The sequence below is a fragment of the Delphinus delphis genome, chromosome 17 (assembly GCF_949987515.2).
Source record: "Delphinus delphis chromosome 17, mDelDel1.2, whole genome shotgun sequence".
In the NCBI taxonomy this organism is placed as follows: Eukaryota; Metazoa; Chordata; class Mammalia; order Artiodactyla; family Delphinidae; genus Delphinus; species Delphinus delphis.
The window spans coordinates 66,954,065-66,973,671 of NC_082699.1; the positions used below are offsets into that span (position 1 = coordinate 66,954,065).

At 36.8% G+C, this 19,607-nt stretch overlaps 1 protein-coding gene across 1 annotated transcript in view; it reads right to left on the bottom strand.

The window, feature by feature from the left end:
• Positions 1-19,607, bottom strand: part of LRATD2 (LRAT domain containing 2) — a 322,259-nt gene that overhangs the window by 87,715 nt on the left and 214,937 nt on the right. Inside the window, exon 5 of the transcript XR_009516651.1 lies at positions 14,663-14,739. The gene's annotated coding sequence lies outside the window, so the exon portion shown is untranslated. The remainder of the gene's footprint in view (positions 1-14,662; positions 14,740-19,607) is intronic.

The following is a 19,607-nucleotide window of genomic DNA, read 5'->3' on the forward strand; positions in this document are numbered from 1 at the left end:
CAGCATCTCCAAATGGATTTTACACAATTGCCTCCTACAGCTATGACTTTATGCCTTCATGAACATATTTCGTAACAATGTTTATTTTCTGGATGGGATAAAACACTCTATTGTCAAAAGCCATATCACTCATGGTGGCTAAAAAACAAGCAAACAACAACAAAATCTATTAAACTTCGTGCTTCTTACATAGGGCATAACAACGTACAAAGATGGGGATGGAGCCAACACTGCAGTGACAGATACTTGCGAATTAGAGACGGCTTTGCCCCTTACTCTGAAATGTCACTGTCATTATCAGCATGAAAACTCTGAAAATGCGGAAAGGGTCTTCTCAGAAGTGTAAATTTGCAACAATTAGAAACTTTAAACTAAGGTTCTAGGTGAACCGCCAGAAAAAATTAATCCCTGAAAAAAAGTCCAATAGCTAAAGCTAAGTTCAATGGAACAAACTGACAACCTTCCACTTAAAAGATTAGTAAAAAAGAACATCTTAGATGGTTGAAATCACTGATTGTCACACTCTACATACTTTTTGTTCATTATGCTTTTGGTCATATTTATCTTAGATGGTTGAAATCACTGATTGTCACACTCTACATACTTTTTGTTCATTATGCTTTTGGTCATATTTATCCTATTGACTGGCTTCCGTTTATACACTTCTAACTTAGAATTACCAAAAGTAAAATCAAGGTCCTGAAGAGAATTGTTTTCTTGATAAAGCCTGTAAATCTTAAACTGTACTTCCCGAGTGCTTTTTAGTCCTTTCTCATGGTGTTTAGTTAAACTTGCTTGTCTTCCAGCTTTTTTTGTGTTTTGGTTTTTTTTAATTTATTTTATTTATTTATTTTTTGGCTGTGTTGGGTCTTCATTGCTGCACGTGAGCTTTCTCTAGTTGCGGTGAGCAGGGGCTACTCTTCGTTGCACAGGCTTCTCACTGTGGTGGCTTCTCTTGTTGCAGAGCACGGGCTCTAGGCGCATGGGCTTCAGTAGTTGTGGCTCGCGGGTTCTAGAGTGCAGGCTCAGTAATTGTGGTGCTCGGGCTTAGATGCTCCGCGGCATGTGGGATCTTCCCAGAGCAGGGCTCCAACCGTGCCGCCTGCATTGGCAGGTGGATTCTTAACCACTGCGCCACCAGGAAAGTTTTACAGTTTTTTGATGTCTGTTTTCTCAAGTCTTAAGTTCTGTTGTCTTTGATGTCTGTTTTCTCAAGTCTTAAGTTCTTTTATGTAGTCACTGTCCATATAGATGACTCAAAAACTTATTAAAAGACAAAAGCTGGACAAAAGTCATACTGATTCATTTGAACTAAAAAAAATACCTTCGTAAATGAAACATCTTCAAGGAAAATCATATATATATATATATATATATATATATATATATATAGGATATACACATATATGTATTTACTGTATATATTACATATTGTATACTATACTGAACACTTTTATAGGCCACAGTTCATAGCACAGTGCCTAAAAACTATTTATTGATGTGGTTCAGGTTAATGAAATACAATATTCTCCCCCAATCCAGAATATATATTTTGTTCTGAATAGGGTACTAATAAGTTCAGCTTAGGACATTTTATTGCCAAAAAAAAAAAAAAAAAAAAGATTGAGGGAAGCATCTATAAGACAGAGTTGAAAAAAAATTCTTGTAAAGAATAGGGAAAAACAAATATGTCTTGGTTAGCAAGTTGTTAGTAGAAAACCTAAGTAAGGGGAATATGGTATTTTTTTAATATTCCTAGAGAAGAAAATAACTTCTAACATTTTTGAAGAGAAAAGAAGAAACTATCAGAAAAAATATGATAACAGATGTTATGCGAGAAGAAAATTATATGGAAAAGCAAAGAAACTAGAATTGATAAAACAATTTTGAAAAAAAAATAAAGTGGGAGGAATCTACCTCATTTCAGCATTTATATAACTACAGTCATCAAGATTATGGTATGGGTGAAGGGATAGACATATAGATCAATGGAACAGAACAGACCCAGAAAGAACTAGAAGTAGACCCACACAGATAAATCTAATTGATTTTTTTAATAAAGGTACAAACGAAATTCAATGGGGGGAAATCTGCAGAATCTAAGGCTAGGCAAAGAGTTCTTACAGTTGACGCCAAAAACATGATGGACAAAAACAAAAACTGAAAAGCTGGACTTCATGAAAATTAAAAATCTTTTCTCTGCAAAAGATGATGCAAAGAGGATAAAAAGATAAGCTCTATAGTGGGAGAAAATATCTGCAAACTACATATCTGACAAATGACTAATATCAAGAACATATCAAAACTCAACAGTTTAAAAAAATCATTCAATTAAAATATGGGCAAAAACATAAAGGGACATATAAATGAATAAGATACACAGTACAGGTGGAAAATAAGCACATGAGAAATGTTTAATATCATGAGTCATTAGGGAATTCCCTGGCTGTCCAGTGGTTAGGACTTGGTGCTTTCACTGCCAAGAGCCCGGTTCAATCCCTGGTCGGGGAACTAAGATCCCGAATGCCGCGTGGTACGGGGAAAAAAAAAATCCTTAGTCACTACAAAAATTCAAATTAAAATCACAATGAGATATTACTACATACCTATCAAAATGACAAACTTAAAAAAAAATAGTTTCAGCACTAAATGCTGGTGAGGATGCAGAAAAACTGAATCACTCATACATTGCTAGTGGGAATACAGAACGACTTAGCCACTCTGGAAAACAGTTTGATAGTTTTTAAAAACTACAATAAATATGCAACTACCATGTGATCCACTAATTGCATTTATCCCAAAGAAAAGCACACACAAGAAACACAAAACCTGTACACAAATGTTCATCACAGCTTTATTCAAAATAGCCAAAACCTAGGAACAACCCAGATGTCCCTCAATGTCTGAGTGGTTGAACCATCTGCTGTATATCCATACCATGGAATACCATTCAGCAATAAAAAGCAACAAATTACTGATACATGCAAAAACCTGGATGAATCTCCAGAGAATTATGCTGAGTGAAAAAAAGCCAACCCTGTAATTTTACATACTATATGATTCCATTTATATAACATTCTTGAAATGACAAAATTGTAGAAATGGAGGACAGATTAGTAGTTGCTAGTTGTTAAGTCAGGGTGTGTGGCAGAAGAGAAATCAAAGTGACTATAAAAGGAAAACATTAGAGATGCTTTTAATGGCAGAAATGTTCTATATCTTGATGGCATCAGTGTCAATAGCCTGATTTGATATTTTACAATAGTTTTGAAAGATGTTACCATTAAGGGGAATTGGCTAAAGGGTACACGGGATCTCTCTGTACTATTGCTTACCATTGCCTATGAATCTATAACTACCTCAATGTAGAGTTTAATTTAAAAAATTCAAAGAGCATGCATTGCTTCCCAAGTAATTGTTTCTTTCTAGAAATACTATGATCAAGAATGGTTTAAAATAAAAATATTTTGTTTTTGGTTCTGTTTCAATCAAAAAGTTTAAGAAGGCAAAATACTCCATTACACTCAGCTGATATAACCAAAAGCAAGGGCATTTGTGTCAGGGCATACTTAGGTTCGAATCCCAGGTCAATTTTGGTCCTGGTCTCTGAGAATTGGATATCTTGTTCTTAAAGTAGAGATAATGATACCTATTTCACTGAGTTGATATGAGAACTGCATGAGATGAAATATGCAAAGCACAGAGAACATTGCCTAGTAAATTATAGGGGCTCAACAAATGTTGAGCCCCTATAGATGTCCTATCTCTTTCCCATTCTGAGTAATGGGAACCCTTACTTTATTTGCACATAAAATCAAATACAAGAAGGAGAGAAATGTCAGGCTATATCTGCAGTACAAATTGCTACAGGAAAAGAAAATTAAGATGAGTTACTAGTATTAAAAATAATCTTTCCAACAGAGTTCAAAGAGACTGAGAAATGCTCTCTTGGGAAAAGCTTTCACTAAACAGGGAAACATGAAACAGAGGCGAAGTCATGCCCTGAGAGAGTAATGTCCAATTTGACCTATTATGTGTTTACTACATCAAGTTTATTTGTTGTCCTGATTACAAGCCCCTAAAGGGGACATGGGGAAGGGGAAGACTGTCTACTCCATAGTCATTTTCTACATTCTTTCTTTTGCCAACTGGCCCTGACACAATGTTTCACGCACTGATAAACTAACCTCTTTTGACCTACAGCCTTCCCTAGGATGGGAGTATATTGAAGAATATATATATTTGGAATCAGTGAGGTGAGGGAAAAATATAAGACACATGCAAGGTGCAATACAAGAAAGTTGAAATGGGAACATCAGAAAATTAATTTCGTTAACTCCAGGCGTTATAGGATTGTAGCTCAGCAATCCATGTGGGATGTGTTAGGAGTTCAACATGGGAAATAGGTGAGCTGAGTGGATGGAAACAATAAATGATGAGTAATAGAAAGATGTCTGAACAGGAGAAGATCTTATTAACCCCTGGATGCTTTGTTCACTTGTTTCTACAATGCAGAAGAATTTGTTGCCTGCTAATAAACAGACTCAGGCTAATCAACTTATCTAGAAAGTTTATCTGCATTTTAATGGGAGAAGCAGGCATCAGAGGCTAGCACCAGGTACCTCCTACAGCATGCTTGGGGCTGTCCTGGAAGATGCTTGTTGATTCATGAAGGAGGCTTTCACCTGCCTCTTCTATAGGTTTATTATAATTAATTGGGCAAAATCAGATTTCAAACCGGATTAAGACTTCAAGGAAATGTTGCTTTCAAATTTTTCTTCTGCCAAATCAGAAAGGAATGCCTGTAGATACAAGATATTTTATCATTGTAAATAATCAACCTCCTCTAATTGAACAGCACATTACGATCTACAAAGCACTTCTCCACAAGTTATCTCTTTAGAACCATGTAAAATCCTTTAAACTAGGCAGGACATATGTTATCACACAGGTAATCATCTACAAATGAGAAAACTGGGGTTTGAAGAAAATGATTGCCTAATGTCACCAAAGAACAAAGTCAAAGCTAGACATTCTGACCCCCATAATACTACTGATATCCAACCAAGGGCCAAGAATACACAAGGCATTTTGAAGCTGTGGATTTTTTTCATTAGCCTTTGCATTTTCTTTCCCTGTGGTGGTGAAAGGCTAAAATGATATTGACTATGATGGCATCTTAGGAAGCACTGTGGAAAGCACAGTGCAGTCATGGCCCCAGGCCTGCAAGAACTTTAATCTGGATTGAAATAGGCATACAATCTTTGAATCATTTATGGCTCTCAAAGGGGATATCTGAATATATGTTGAAATGAGAGGAGAGACAATAACTACCAGTGAAATCCCAACTAATCACTTGTGATGAGCTAGAGTATAAGCAGGTTTTGTGGTGAAGGCCTCTATACACAAAGACTTACAGAATTAACAGGATTTACAGACAAAAGAGGAAAGGGAGTGGGTGGGATATTCCAATGAAGAAATAGTTTGAGCAAAGTGGGCCATATCTTTTAGAGCTATGCTAATTGGTATTAGAGGTTGCAATGAATACTGTAGTATAGATTTAAGAGAGGAAGCTCTGAGTCAGATTGTTGGAGTTCAAATGTGCATCACTTCTGAACAAGTTATGAGACAGTTTCTCCATCTGTAAATGGAGATGATATTAGTACCAACTTCATAGAGTTTTGTGAGAATTAAATAAGAGAGTGCATAAAAAGGCCTTCATTAGAATAGCACCTATACTAAATTGACATTTTTAAAAAGCTGTTACCTGTTTTAAAAAAAAGTTGGCAGTAGCTAAGGAGGTGGTTGGATCTGGAGTATAGATAAAGTGACCATATAATTTATCATTTAAATCATTTAGCCTTTGAAATGAAAGGGGATGCTATTAATGGTTATGCCAGGGTGCCAAGTATAAAGGAGGAATATTCAAGACAAATCAGAAGGGGTTGTGACCCTACATATAAGAAACCCTACTCTAAATTTTTTCTTGTTTATTCAAACTTCCCAGGTGTGTCGTAGACAAAAATTCCATGATCAAATAGCACTACATAGGCGAGGATATTGTTAGCAATTTCTGTAATATGATCCAAAGCATTGAGCTTTGAACCAAGACTGTCAAAGGTGGAAAAGATTTTAGAGGTCACCTAATAGTCCTTCTACATTTTCAGTTTCAGAAGGGACCTCATTGAATACTGGTGCTGACAGAGTGCCTGTGATTTTGTTAGGCAACGCTGACACAAAGGACCTACAGCTAGAACTGGACAGAACTTTTGGAGACAATTTATAATTATTGTGAAAGTCCAGGGTTTATTATACAGATGAGGAAACTGCTCCATATTGGCTAAGGGCCTTATTGAAGATTTCCTAACACCTGATTCAGAATTTTTTTTCAACACATCAGCATTACCCAAAATGTATTCCATAGAACTAGTCCTAAAAGATGCTCTGGCAGAGAGGGAGGGAGGGCGGGGATAGGAGGAGGCCATGGTTGAGTAAGCTTAGGCAATGCTGCTTATTATATTATACTCTTGGAAAGTCACAATTTACATTAAATACTCTGAGAAATCCTTGACTAAAAAACCAATTTAATTTTGTTCAAACCAGTATTTCCCAAATGTGTTTTACTACAAAACCCTTTAATCACTTAATATAAATTAACATTCTGCAAAATTAGTGTTCTGATGCTACATGCTTTGCAGAGGACTACACTACACAATTTATTACCTTATGAAAAACTTCCAAACCAGTAAGAACAAGAAATAAATAGATTAGAACATTTTCTCATTTCATATGGATTTACACGCAGTCATAAAATCAACATGACTCTCGTCAAATTCATTCTTTTAGTTGGTTTAGGTAACATGTTAATCAAACTTAAGACAATTGGATACACTCGACTCATCATTTCCTTATTATTGAAAAAATTTGCTTTAGCTCTGTCCAAAGCAATTTTAATATGATAAAATAATTTCAGCTTAAATATTTTATAACCTCAAAAAAGTAAGAAAACACTTCAATATTTATTCTAACCTATAGAGTGGGAGGATTTAAAATTTTTAAATCAGTGAAAGAATGCCTAAGAACACAGAGATTACCTTTAAAAATGTTATATTTCAGTATGTCCAAAAAATAAAGCCCATTAAAGAAATAGTAAAAAGGATTTACAGTTAAATACAACAGTAAAAGATACCTATCTTAAGCATATAAATGGGCTTACATAAATTTTAAAAAGCATATAAACAAACAAACAACAAAACTCATTAAGAGAACAACAGGAAAAAAGGACCAAGGATCTAAACAAAGGAAATAGAATAGAATGAATAATGGATATACTTGACTTCTCCACATCCAAGCTTTGCTATAGGCTACACTTTCTCGCGTATGCATTGCCTCGGCTAAGTCACTTCTCATATATCCGTTTCCATCTTTATATCTCAGCTGCATAACCATGCTGCATGGCCTGCATCCTAAAGCAACGGCACCCACAAGAACCATTATAAGCTATTTTATAATGGTTTATTTTTTTCTGTGAGAGAACTTCCTCTTACACCTAAAAGTTTGTTGTTCAACTTAGGGACATTCAATATGCAACACAGACACCAAAGAAGAGGACTTTTGTAGACACAGTGATCCTGGAGTAAACTTGCTTTTAAGCATAACCTTCTATATTCCCTGGACATCAAGGCATGAGCTAATTCATGAAAAAAGTCAGATAAAACTTTCATCTCAAACTGTCATCTCTGCTCTCCACTGGCAGTACTTGAGTAGCTTGGTTTCACATTTCCAGTTATTTGTCTTGTCAAATCCTCACTGTTCATCTTCTAAAAAGCCCCCTGATAAGTTTAGACAGTCTAATATCCTCTCCATCTGAGGCAAAAATATCAGTCAATCATCTATGTTTCCCAGGAAGGGGGATTTAATTACTTTTCCTGGCTACCTCAGTTATCAATCCCTACATTAAATAATACCTATATTTAGTGGCTTAAAACAATATTTATTATTTTTTAAATTTAATTTTATTTATTTTTTATACAGCAGGTTCTTATTAGTTATCCATTTTATATATATTAGTGTGTATATGTCAATCCTAATTCCCCCATTCATCCCACTACCACCCCCCAACCCGCCACTTTCCTCCCTTGGTGTCCATACGTTTGTTCTCTACATATGTGTCTATATTTCTGCCCTGCAAACCAGTTCATCTGTACCATTTTTCTAGGTTCCACATATATGTGTTAATATATGATATTTGTTTTTCTCTTTCTGACTTATTCACTCTGTGTGACAGTCTCTAGATCCAACCACATCTCTACAAATGAGCAAATTTCGTTCCTTTTTATGGCTGAGTAATATTCCATTGTATATATGTACCACATCTTCTTTATCCATTCGTCTGTCGATGGGTATTTAGGTTGCTTCCATGACCTGGCTGTTGTAAATAGTGCTGCAGTGAACATTGGGGTGCATGTGTCTTTTTGAATTATGGTTTTCTCTGGGTATATGCCCAGTAGTGGGATTGCTGGGTCATATGGTAATTCTATTTTTAGTTTTGTAAGGAACCTCCATTCTGTTCTCCATGATGGATGTTATCAATTTACATTCCCACCAACAGTGCAAGAGGGTTCCTTTTTCTTCACACCCTCTCCATCATTTGTTGTTTGTAGATTTTCTGATGATGCCCATTCTAACTGGTGTGAGGTGATACTTCATGGTAGTTTTCTGGGATTTTTTTTTTTTTTTTGGTACGCGGGCCTCTCACTGCCGTGGCCTCTCCCGTTGTGGAGCACAGGCTCTGGACGCGCAGGCTCAGCAGCCATGGCTCACGGGCCTAGCCACTCCGCGGCAATGTGGGATCTTCCCAGACCGGGGCACGAACCCATGTCCCCTGCATCGGCAGGCGGACTCTCAACCACTGCGCCACCAGGGAGGCCCCTGGTTTTGACTCTTAACAAGTGCTCGTGCCTTAATTATGCTAGGATTATAGCGTTGTGTGAATACACAGATGATCTACCACAGAGCTTAACTATATAGCATCTGGGACATTAATAGGACATAATAATGTTCATATCTTTGACATAGGGAAAAAAAATTGAGAAATCTTTTAGTTTAGCCCAATTCTTACATCTCTTCTCTAATATCCCAGTAAGAATTGAAGTGTTTGTTTGAATATCTGCAGTGATAGAGGACTCAGGACCTCTAACACTTTTAATGTCAATATAATTGCCTATTAGGGATGTGCTAGTCTGGTACTGAATTAAGTCATTTAATTAGATAAAGAGAATACAATAATTCCTTTTTTGTAACTCAGCAACATGCCTCTTTCCTCTAGTCAAAAGCATCTTCCCTCTATGCATCATCTGTTTCTCTCAGTCTTGAATGTGATCACAAGTTAGGAGTTATCACAGCATCAAAACACCTAGTATAAAGGCAATACCCAAACTAAGTAAACATTCTATGCAAAAACTTAAACTTGGATTATTCAATAGAAAAAATAAATTTACTTCACAAAACCTGCAGCATTGAAGAATTTATCAACTTGAAGCATAGAAAATATTACAGTATGGCATCTGTTAGTCTAATTTAATTCAACTACAGTTAAGCACTTTAAATTTCCAAATATATGGGGAAATTTTTGAAATACTCAGTGTTCCCAATCCAGAGTGAGAGAATTCTAAAGTATAGAAAAATCTTTTGTGATTCAGCAAGGTTGACTAGTGTCTGAAAGCTTCCAAATATAGGAGTTCCTAGAGGTAAAAATGTTCTGGAAGTGCGGTAAAGGATAATAACACGTAGTTTACTACAGAATGCCTAGTGTATATATCACAGGGCCCATAAATATCTATATTTTCTTACCAAAGAAATATGTAAGAAACAGATTGAATAGTTTAATAGAGATTAGAAAAGTTAAAGGTATAACTAGTTATCAAATTTAACTCAGCTTATGATAGCTTTATTGTAAACATGCAAAGTCCATGTTCTCACCTTTCCCTGTATCCACATCCTTTGCTATATAACTCTGCAGAGCCCTCACTCTGGCAGTAGGCTTGACCACATGACTTGCTTTAGACAAAGGGATAGTAACAAATGTGACATACACAGAGGCCTGAAGTGTGTTTGGGTGTAGAAACCGCCCTACCTCTTGCACCTCTGCCTTTCTCTTGAGAACATGCCTAGGCTAGCCTGCTGGAGGAATATAAGAGACATGTGGGGCTAAATCAGGTCCCTCCAGACAGCAGCCAAAGGACCCATAGATGCAACAGTCACTCTGAGACAGGCCATACCCATAGAGCGAACAATTTCAGGTTAGATCAGAAGAACTGTCCAGACTAGACTGCTGACCCACAGATTCATGAACTAAATGAATACCTGTTGTTTTCAGGCAATGTGCTTTGGGTCTGACGCAATAGCTGCTTATTTCCTTTGTCTTTCTATCCCATCACCACAAAACACTCCATGATTTGACAAGCCAGAAATTCAACTTTTGGGATGGACAAAACAGCATTCAAAAGGACCAAGGAATTTTCCCCAGAGCAAATGTTGGGAGTAGTGTGGTAAAATGGAGAGTAACTGAACCAAGATAGTACAGTAAGTTCCCTACATACAAACCTTCAAGTTTCAAACTTTCAACGATGCGTACGTGCTTTCACATGTCCAACCATGTACGTTAGGTCATGTGTCTGGCATACACTGTCACATGCGTGCATCCACTCCAAGTGGTTGTGCTTTTGCGTACTTTACTGTACAGTACTGTATAGGGTACAGTAGTACAGTATCTTTATTTCAAGCCCAGAATGTCTGGAAGCAAGTGTAAAAGCAGTGGTAAATAGCCGATCGTGTTAGTTGGATACGACTAGGCTAATATTGTTGGACTTGCAAACAAACTGGACTTAACGAACACCCTCTCAGAGTGGAAGTCGTTCATATGTAGGGGACTTACTGTAAATCCAGAGGCTCTTCAATCATAAACACTCTCCCCACTGTTCCCACTTCCCCAACACACCTAGAAATAGGGTCTATGCTTTAACCACATCCCCAAGTTGACATGATCAATCGCAATGACAGATATTCCCAATGGACTATGAAACATGGGGGTGGAGGGAACAGAGATGAGGACCACAACTATTAAAAAAGTGAAAAGCCGCACACTGAGCAGTTTATTCTGGTTGAAGCAGAATAAATGCACATGAGAGAAATAAGAATTTTAAATATCCACAATAAAATGCTCAAAGAGAAAATAAGGATATTGGAAACGCCAAGGAAAAATAAGCAATCATAGAAAAGAACTGATTAGAAATAAGTGGAATAAAAACAGAATTGTTGAAATAAAGAGCTGAACAGATAGGCTGAATAATAGAATACATCCCATCAAAAAATGAAAGATTGAGCTGAAATATCAAGTCTAGGACTTTCACAAGAAGGCATAAAGTGGAAAAGAATAATTTAAAGTTAAGCCATATAAAAGACAGAAAAATAACTGTCCATAACCACATATATAAACATTATAAAATCTGAGAAAAACTAATTAAAAGGGAGGAAATATGTAAGTAAAGGATTAAGAATATACCCAAATTAAAGAAATATGTAAGAATTAGATTAAATAGTTTAATAAAGATTAGAAAAGTCAAAGGTGTAACTAGTTATCAAATTTAAGTTACCCACATGAAAGAGAAAAACTTCCATGAGTAAAAGCAGATCACCTGAAAGGAAATGACAAGAATTACGCATACCTGAGATGAAAAGTAACGGAGTAATAATAACAAAGTGGTAAAGGCAAGGAACTGCAAATATAGAATATTATAACCAGCTCAATTATCACTTAAACAAGAGTTGAAATACAAATATTTTCAATAATGACTGCAGCAGAAATTTTGCCACAGCCAGAACCTTTGTGAAAGAAGTCTTAGAATAAGTACTCCAGTAGTAAGAAACGAAAGCAGTAAGATATGAGAAGTAAATTACTTAATCAAATATGTCTTTGTAAAAATAAACAATAACCAACGACATATCCTCCCAAATTATTAAAGTGTATCTAGAGTGCATTTCTAAGTAATAACTATATGGTGATATAGCAGGACCAAGGAGAAAGATCAGAGGAGGTAAGAGAGAGCTTTACTGCAAAGGAAGATAAAAATTGACAAACTTAAGAGGCTGCTTGGGAGAAAAAATAACTATAAGCCTCAATATGTTATGGATAACTAACAAAATTAAAGTAGAACATAAGACCTTCAAACTAACAAAACAAAATTTATCTATGGAGGTTAGTAAAAGAGAAAGATAAAAGCAATATGTATGTATTATAAATAAAAAACATGAAATGAGATTTCAAAAGTAACTAAAATTTATGATAAATTTAAGTAGCTTAAATGTACCAATCAAAAGACAAAGATTTCAACTGGACCATTCGACAGGGCAATAACAAGTTCACCACCATTTCCTCTTCTTGGATTGACAGAAAAGAAGGCATGTCCTAGTCTTTCTGACAGCTAATTTCTGAACATATGACTGAGTTCTGGACTGTGCTAATTGGCCAGAAGTTGTGTAAATCACTTTCAAGGCTGGCCCTTAAAAATATGATGCTCTAATTCTCCTTTCCCTGGTTGGATCAACTCAAGAGCCAATGTGTTACAGCTCTGGTAGTAGCCTATACCCTTGAGTCCCCTTTTGGAGTAGAATGATGAAGGAGAGCCATGTTTCCCACACCAAACTATGACGTGAATAAAAAATAATGAATTATTGTTGCATTCTTTTGAGGTTTTATTTGTAAGCACAAATTAGTATGGCCTCACTCTGACTAATATTGAAAAAGAGCTCTGGTCATAAATTATTTCCAAGAAACTGCCTGAATAAGGCAGAATACTTCAGAACACTGGAAATCTGGAAGTGAAGATATTATTCAAGGACACCATCCCCTCCCTGGCACTGATAAGGAGATAGCCTCTATGGTGCTGCATTTAGTTCAAGAATCAAGAAAACTATATGTTTATATGTCTTCTCAAAAACTAAGGCAAAATGATTTTTAGTATAAGCTGTTCTGGAATTGCTTTGTTAAGCCAGAACTAAAAAGATAGAGGTGCAATAAATATTTAGCATTTACTCAACTCTAACAGAATACAGACTTCATGGAAATTGTCCCTTCCACCAGTGAACCACATAGAAACAAAGCAATGAAACAGTCATGCAAAGATATGTTTCTGTTCTTGGTTGCTTTTACCACCTTTATTCCATTAAGTTCTTATACTTGCATTAAATAAGAAATGTATAAATTTCTAAATCACATACTTATAGCAGGTATGCATGTGTCCTTTACCCACCAATTCATAATCACATATGCAACAATGAACACACGTAACATGAAATAAAAATAAAAGAGTGAAAACTAACACACCAGGCAAATATGGTTGAAAGAAATATAGTGTAGCAACATTAATTTCAGACTAAATAGAATTGAAAGCAAAAAATCATTATAAATAAAATTTTATCTTGTATGTAGGCTGATAAAAGGAACAAAAGATCCAAAAGATATGATAAAAATGAATATATTACCACATAAAACTTACATACATAATCTCTGACAGCAATTGATGAACTACAAAGAGAAATAGCTACTAAATCAGTAGTTGTAGTTGTAGATTTAAAACCCTGTGTTTCAGAAACAGACAGTTCAGGGAAACAAATTAAAAATTTGTATATATGATAATTACTAACGGAACCAAAATATACATCAGCGACTTTATAGCCAGTGAGCACAATTTTTCTTTTCCAAGCAGACATGAAACATTCATACAACTCAACCAACTACTGAGACACACACAAAAAAAGCCTCAATAAATTGCAAAGAAGCAATATCTTAGAGTTTTCCAATTATTACTCAATAAAATAAGAATCAAACCAAATATAAAGTCTTATAGAAACTCCAAATATCTGTAAATCCAAAAAACATACAACTATACAGCACTTGGGTTAAAGAGAAATTCATAAGTGAAAGTACTAAATTACAGCTGAGTGAGCACAAAAGCACTCCATGTCAAAATGTCTGGGAACAGTGAAGGAAGTACTGTGAGGGGCATAATATATCCTAAAAATTGTTTACCAGATGAAAAGAAAGGTTATAAATAAGTGGGCTAAACATTGCCCAAAACACTAGGAAAAAAAAAAGAGAATAAATCCAGAGAAGAAGAAGTTGTGAAGATGAAGACAGAAATCCATAAAGTAGAGAAAAAATATAGATAACATGTTTACAGCACATATGGCATAAACGATATGCTAAGGGCTAAGTGCTTTACTTATATTGACTCACTCACTCCTCACAACAACCCTTAGATAAAGGCAAAATTATTCATTCTCATTTTAAAGATGAGTAAAGCAATGCACAGAGAGATTGCATAACTTCCCCAAGATCACAAAGCTAGTAAGGACCAGAGAATGATTAATATTCTGTACTTTTATCAGCTGTGCTCTACTAACCCAAAGGCTGATTTTTCTTTTATAAAGACTTCCAAAGTAGATAAACTTCCAGAAAGACTGATCAAGGAGAGACAGAGAGAGAGAGAGAAAGAGAGAGAGGGACAAAGAGAAAGCATTGTTGTTTTAGTCTGGGTAATTAAGGATAGTTGACAACAAAACCCCAAATCTCACTGGTATAGCATAATAAATGTTTTTTTACCTGCTTATATCACAATCGTTGGTCAGTCAAATCCACAGGGCAATTCTCCTCAAGCAGCAATCAGGGGTCCATGGAACCTGTGGCAGAAGAAGAAAGAGAAGGATGAGGAACACTGGCTCTTCACTTCCTTGATCTGGAAGTCACACTGTGCTCATCTCTCTTTGGTTTGCACCAACCAACAGTCACATGTCCTCACCCAAAATGAGGATGAGGGAATGTAGGAAAACACATGCACTGTTTCGGTGATCACTAACAACCTCTGCAATTGTTGGAAGAGGTCATCAAGAGGATGTGACCACCACTTGACCTCTTGGGCTGGACCCAGCAATAGAAGGCTCCTCACCCCCTCCCCTGTCCTTTGAATGTACACTCTGCCCACCGTTCCCACAGTGGGAGCCATTTTCAAGGACGCAACTTTGAGACAGTGGGGTGCTGTTGAGACCCTCTGGGTGGTATATGTGACTGAACCCTGTTAAGTCCTCTGTATAAACTTTTAAGATTCTGGCGGGCAGGTGTGTAGATCTACTCAGTTTTCAGCCACCCAAGACAAGTCTTGTATGTAAGTTCCCTTGCTTATTAAAACTGCCATCTACCCATCTGAAGTGGTCTGCCTCTGTTTTTAGTCTCTCCCTGCCCTCTATGTATAGGGACTATTTTGCGAACCAGCAGCAATAGATACAAAAAAGGTTAAAAGACTATAAAAGGATAAAAAACTACGAACAGATTTTTAAATATGTATTATTATTTTTTTATTATTTTTAAAGAAATATTTAGAAAACTACTCAACAGTAAATTTGACAGTCTAGCTGTAACAGAAAAATTCCTGGGAAAAGATTAAATGCCAAAATTGGAACAAGAATGCATTATGTATGGTCAACAGCCAAACATTAACAGAAATGGAAATTCTTATCAAAAATCTCTCCCTATCCTTGCCCTCCTTCCCAACAAAAAAATAAAGTCCCTGTACCAGCTAGAATCTTATTGTTTCTCAGCCCCAAATCCTCCCTTAGTTGTCCTGCTTTGTGATACTGAAGCTGGACCCTATAAACATTTCTTCTTTGCCAGCTGACGTAACATTAGGTTTTGTCAGTCCACTGTTATGGAGGAACACTGCAGGAGAAGGGGACTTCTCTACCTGGTTTCCATGTGCTTACTACTCTCCTCTGGCTCCTATAGCATTCAGTGCCCACCAGCAAATTTCAGTGGCACCCCCATGGTGGCATTCTAGTGAGTTCACCAGCCCCCCAGGCAGCTTCCCTGGGAGTTCAGTGTAAACTCCACAAGGGGCTTGTACTTGGCAACTTCTCTAGGCTCTCCATATGACTTTCCAAGGAGTCTCACAGGTGATCCAGCAGGAAGTTTCTGGTGAGTTCTGCTAGCACCACAGCCAGCCCCTAGCAAATTCAGGAACACCCCTGTATACAGTGTCCCAGTCCCTTTTCTAGAAAGTCTCCCAGGCACCCCAGTAGGTGGTTTCCTGTTGAGTTTCAGCAGAACTCAAGGGCCAACTTCCCATCTAGTTCCATCATCAGGACCCCAGAAGGCAGGTTCCTGCAACTTTTGATGCCCCACTAGGCAGTTTCCTCATTATCAGCCTGGTCCTATGGCACATAAGTAACTCTTCCACAACCCAGAAAACTGTAGTCACGCCCTCTCCAACAAAGTATAAATCTCAGCCTTTGGTGGGGAGGAGGGATTCCTTTTCCAAATTTGTTCCCCCTGGACTTCTGTCTCAGCCATAAAAGGAGTGAATTGTCTATGTACATGCTATTCTGTGTTCCTTAGAGTTCCACATTACTATTTAATAACTCCTGTTACTTCTTTTTCTCTTCAAATTACTCTATGATTTCTGTCCTCTGACTGGATACTGACTGATACAGTCCAAGACCCAGACATTCTTAAAGGGACATTTCACAAAATTTCAAGGCACAGATAATACATTTTATACAAGTTATTCAGAACAAAGAAAAAAAATAATTTTATGTTTCTAGTGCAACCCAGCTTCTCAAACTAGATTAGGACAATACACAAAAACACAATTCCATGTATTTCAATAGATAAATAGAAAAACAGTCTGTGGTACATCCAGGCAGTGGAATAGTTTTCAGCAGTCAAAAACAAATGAGCTATCAAGCCATAAAAAGACATGTGGGAACCTTAAATGTTTATTGTTAAGTGAAAGAAGTCAATCTGAAAAGGCTACAAACTGTATGATTCCTTTCTAACTATATCACATTTCGGAAAAGAAAAAACCATGTAGACAGTAAAAGACCAATGGTTGTCAAGGCTTGAGGCAGGGGAAAGGACAAATGGAAGGAACACTGAGGTTTCTTTAGGTCATGAAACTATTATGTATGATACTGTAATGGTGGATACAGGACACTATACATTTGTCAATACCTATAGGACCTACAACACCAAGAGTAAACCCTGAAGTAATCTATAGACTCTAGCTAATAATAACGTATCAATAACTGCTCATCAATTGTAATAAATGTAAGGTGCTAATAATAGAGCAAACTGGGGGAGGGGTGTGAGAAAGTGCATAGGAACTCTTTAATATCTACTCAATTTTTCTGAAACTTAAAACTTCTCAAAAAAGTTTGTTAAAGAAACTCCACAGCAGCTCATGCAGCTCAATATCAAAAAAACAAAAAACCCAATCCAAAAATGGGCAGAAGACCTAAATAGACATTTCTCCAGAGAAGATATACAGGCTGCCAACAAACACATGAAAGGATGCTCAACATCATTAATCATTAGAGAAATGCAAATCAAAACTACAATGAGGTATCAACTCACACTGGTCAGAATGGCCATCATCAAAGAAACTACAAACAATAAATGCTGGAGAGGGTGTGGAGAAAAGGGAATCCTCTTGCACTGTTGGTGGGAATGTAAATTGATACAGCTACTATGGAGTACAGTATGGAGGTTTCTTAAAAAACTACAAATAGAACTACCATACGACCCAGCAATCCCACTCCTGGGCATATACCCTGAGAAAACCATAATTCAAAAAGAGTCATGTAGGGGCTTCCCTCGTGGCGCAGGGTTGAGATTCCTCCTGCCGATGCAGGGGATACGGGTTCGTGCCCCAGTCTGGGAAGATCCCACATGCCGCGGAACAGCTGGGCTCGTGAGCCATGGCCACTGAGCCTGCACGTCCGGAGCCTGTGCTCCCCAATGGGAGAGGCCACAACAGTGAGAGGCTCGCGTACCTCAAAAAAAGAAAAAAGAGTTATGTACCAAAATGTTCATTGCCGCTCTATTTACAATAGCCAGAACATGGAAGCAACCTAAGTGTCCATCGACAGATGAATGGATAAAGATGGGGCACATATATTCAATGGAATATTACTCAGCCATAAAAAGGAACGAAACTGAGTTATTTGTAGTGAGGTGGATGGACCTAGAGACTGTCATACAGAGTGAAGTAAGTCAGAAAGAGAAAAATACCATATGCTAACACATATATATGGAATCTAAAAAAAAAAAAAAAAAGAAAAAGGAAGAAAATGGTCAGAATAATCCAGGGGCAAGATGGGAATAAAGATGCAGCCCTACTAGAGAATGGAGTTGAGGATACTGGGAGGGGGAAGGGTAAGCTGGGAGCAAGTGAGAGAGTGGCATGGACATATACACACTACCAAACGTAAAATAGATAGCTAATGGGAAGCAGCTGCATAGCCCAGGGAGATCAGCTCGGTGCTTTGTGACCACCTAGAGGGGTGGGATAGAGAGGGTGGGAGGGAGGGAGATGCAAGAGGGAAGAGATATGGGGACATATATATATGTATAACTGATTCACTTTGTTATAGAGCAGAAACTGACACATCATTGTAAAGCAATTATACTCTAATAAAGATGTTAAAAAATAAATTAAAATAAATAAATAAAACGGCTGGAAACTGGCAGTGTGGGGTATTCTCACTGATACCCCTTACATCCTGCACTCACCTAGGTAATTTTGCTTAGTTGATGTCAAGAGACTATTGTAACATTAACCTACAAATAATGACTGAGTAATGACAGAAAATCATTATTCTACTTCATTTATAAATGATCAAAATAAGAAAATCTTAAATAAAGTATTAGGTGATGAAATTCAACAATTATTTTTAAAAGAATGTTAGATGTTTCATAATGCAACTTAACAGCAGCATACAACACCCTCCATCTTTCTGTTGATTCATCTTTCTGCATTTTTTTTTCTTTTTTGGCTTAAAGGATCCTACTTTCTCTTGATTCTCCTCCTATCCAAGGAGTTATTCCTTCTCAGTCTTGTTTTCTGATTTCTCCCCATTTTCCAAATCTTTAGCATTGAAGTCCACCATGGCTGTATTATCAGCCCTCTCCTCTATCTAAAACTTACTCCCTAGGTAATCCCAATCATTCTCAGGATGTGAAATGCCATGTTATCACTGATGATTTCGAAATTTAGATCCCAACTTTAGATTTGTCCGCTGAACTCTAGACACTTGTATACAATTGCCTACTCCATATTTACTTTTTAATATCTAACAGACACTTAAATATCCTAAATCATAATCTTGATCTTCCTTCCTCTACTTACCCAACACCCTAATGAACCTTCTTCTCCTTACTTCTTCATTTTGTTAAATATCAATTCCAGTCTTCTTGGTACTGCACCGTGCATTCATCTATAATTCCACTTTCTCTAATGACCCACATGCAATTCATCAGAAACTCTGTTTAATACGCCTCCAAACATGTCAAGAACTGGACCCCCTTGCACCCCCACACTAATCACTTGTTCAAAATTTAATGATTTATTATTTGAAAGAAAAAAGCCTCTTAAATGATCTCCTTAAACTCACCTGCTTGAAACCATTCTCTACATCACAGGTAGATTTTTTTTTTTTACATTTTAATAGAGTTTATTTATAGACTAATTTTAGGTTCACAGAAAAAGTGAGCAGGA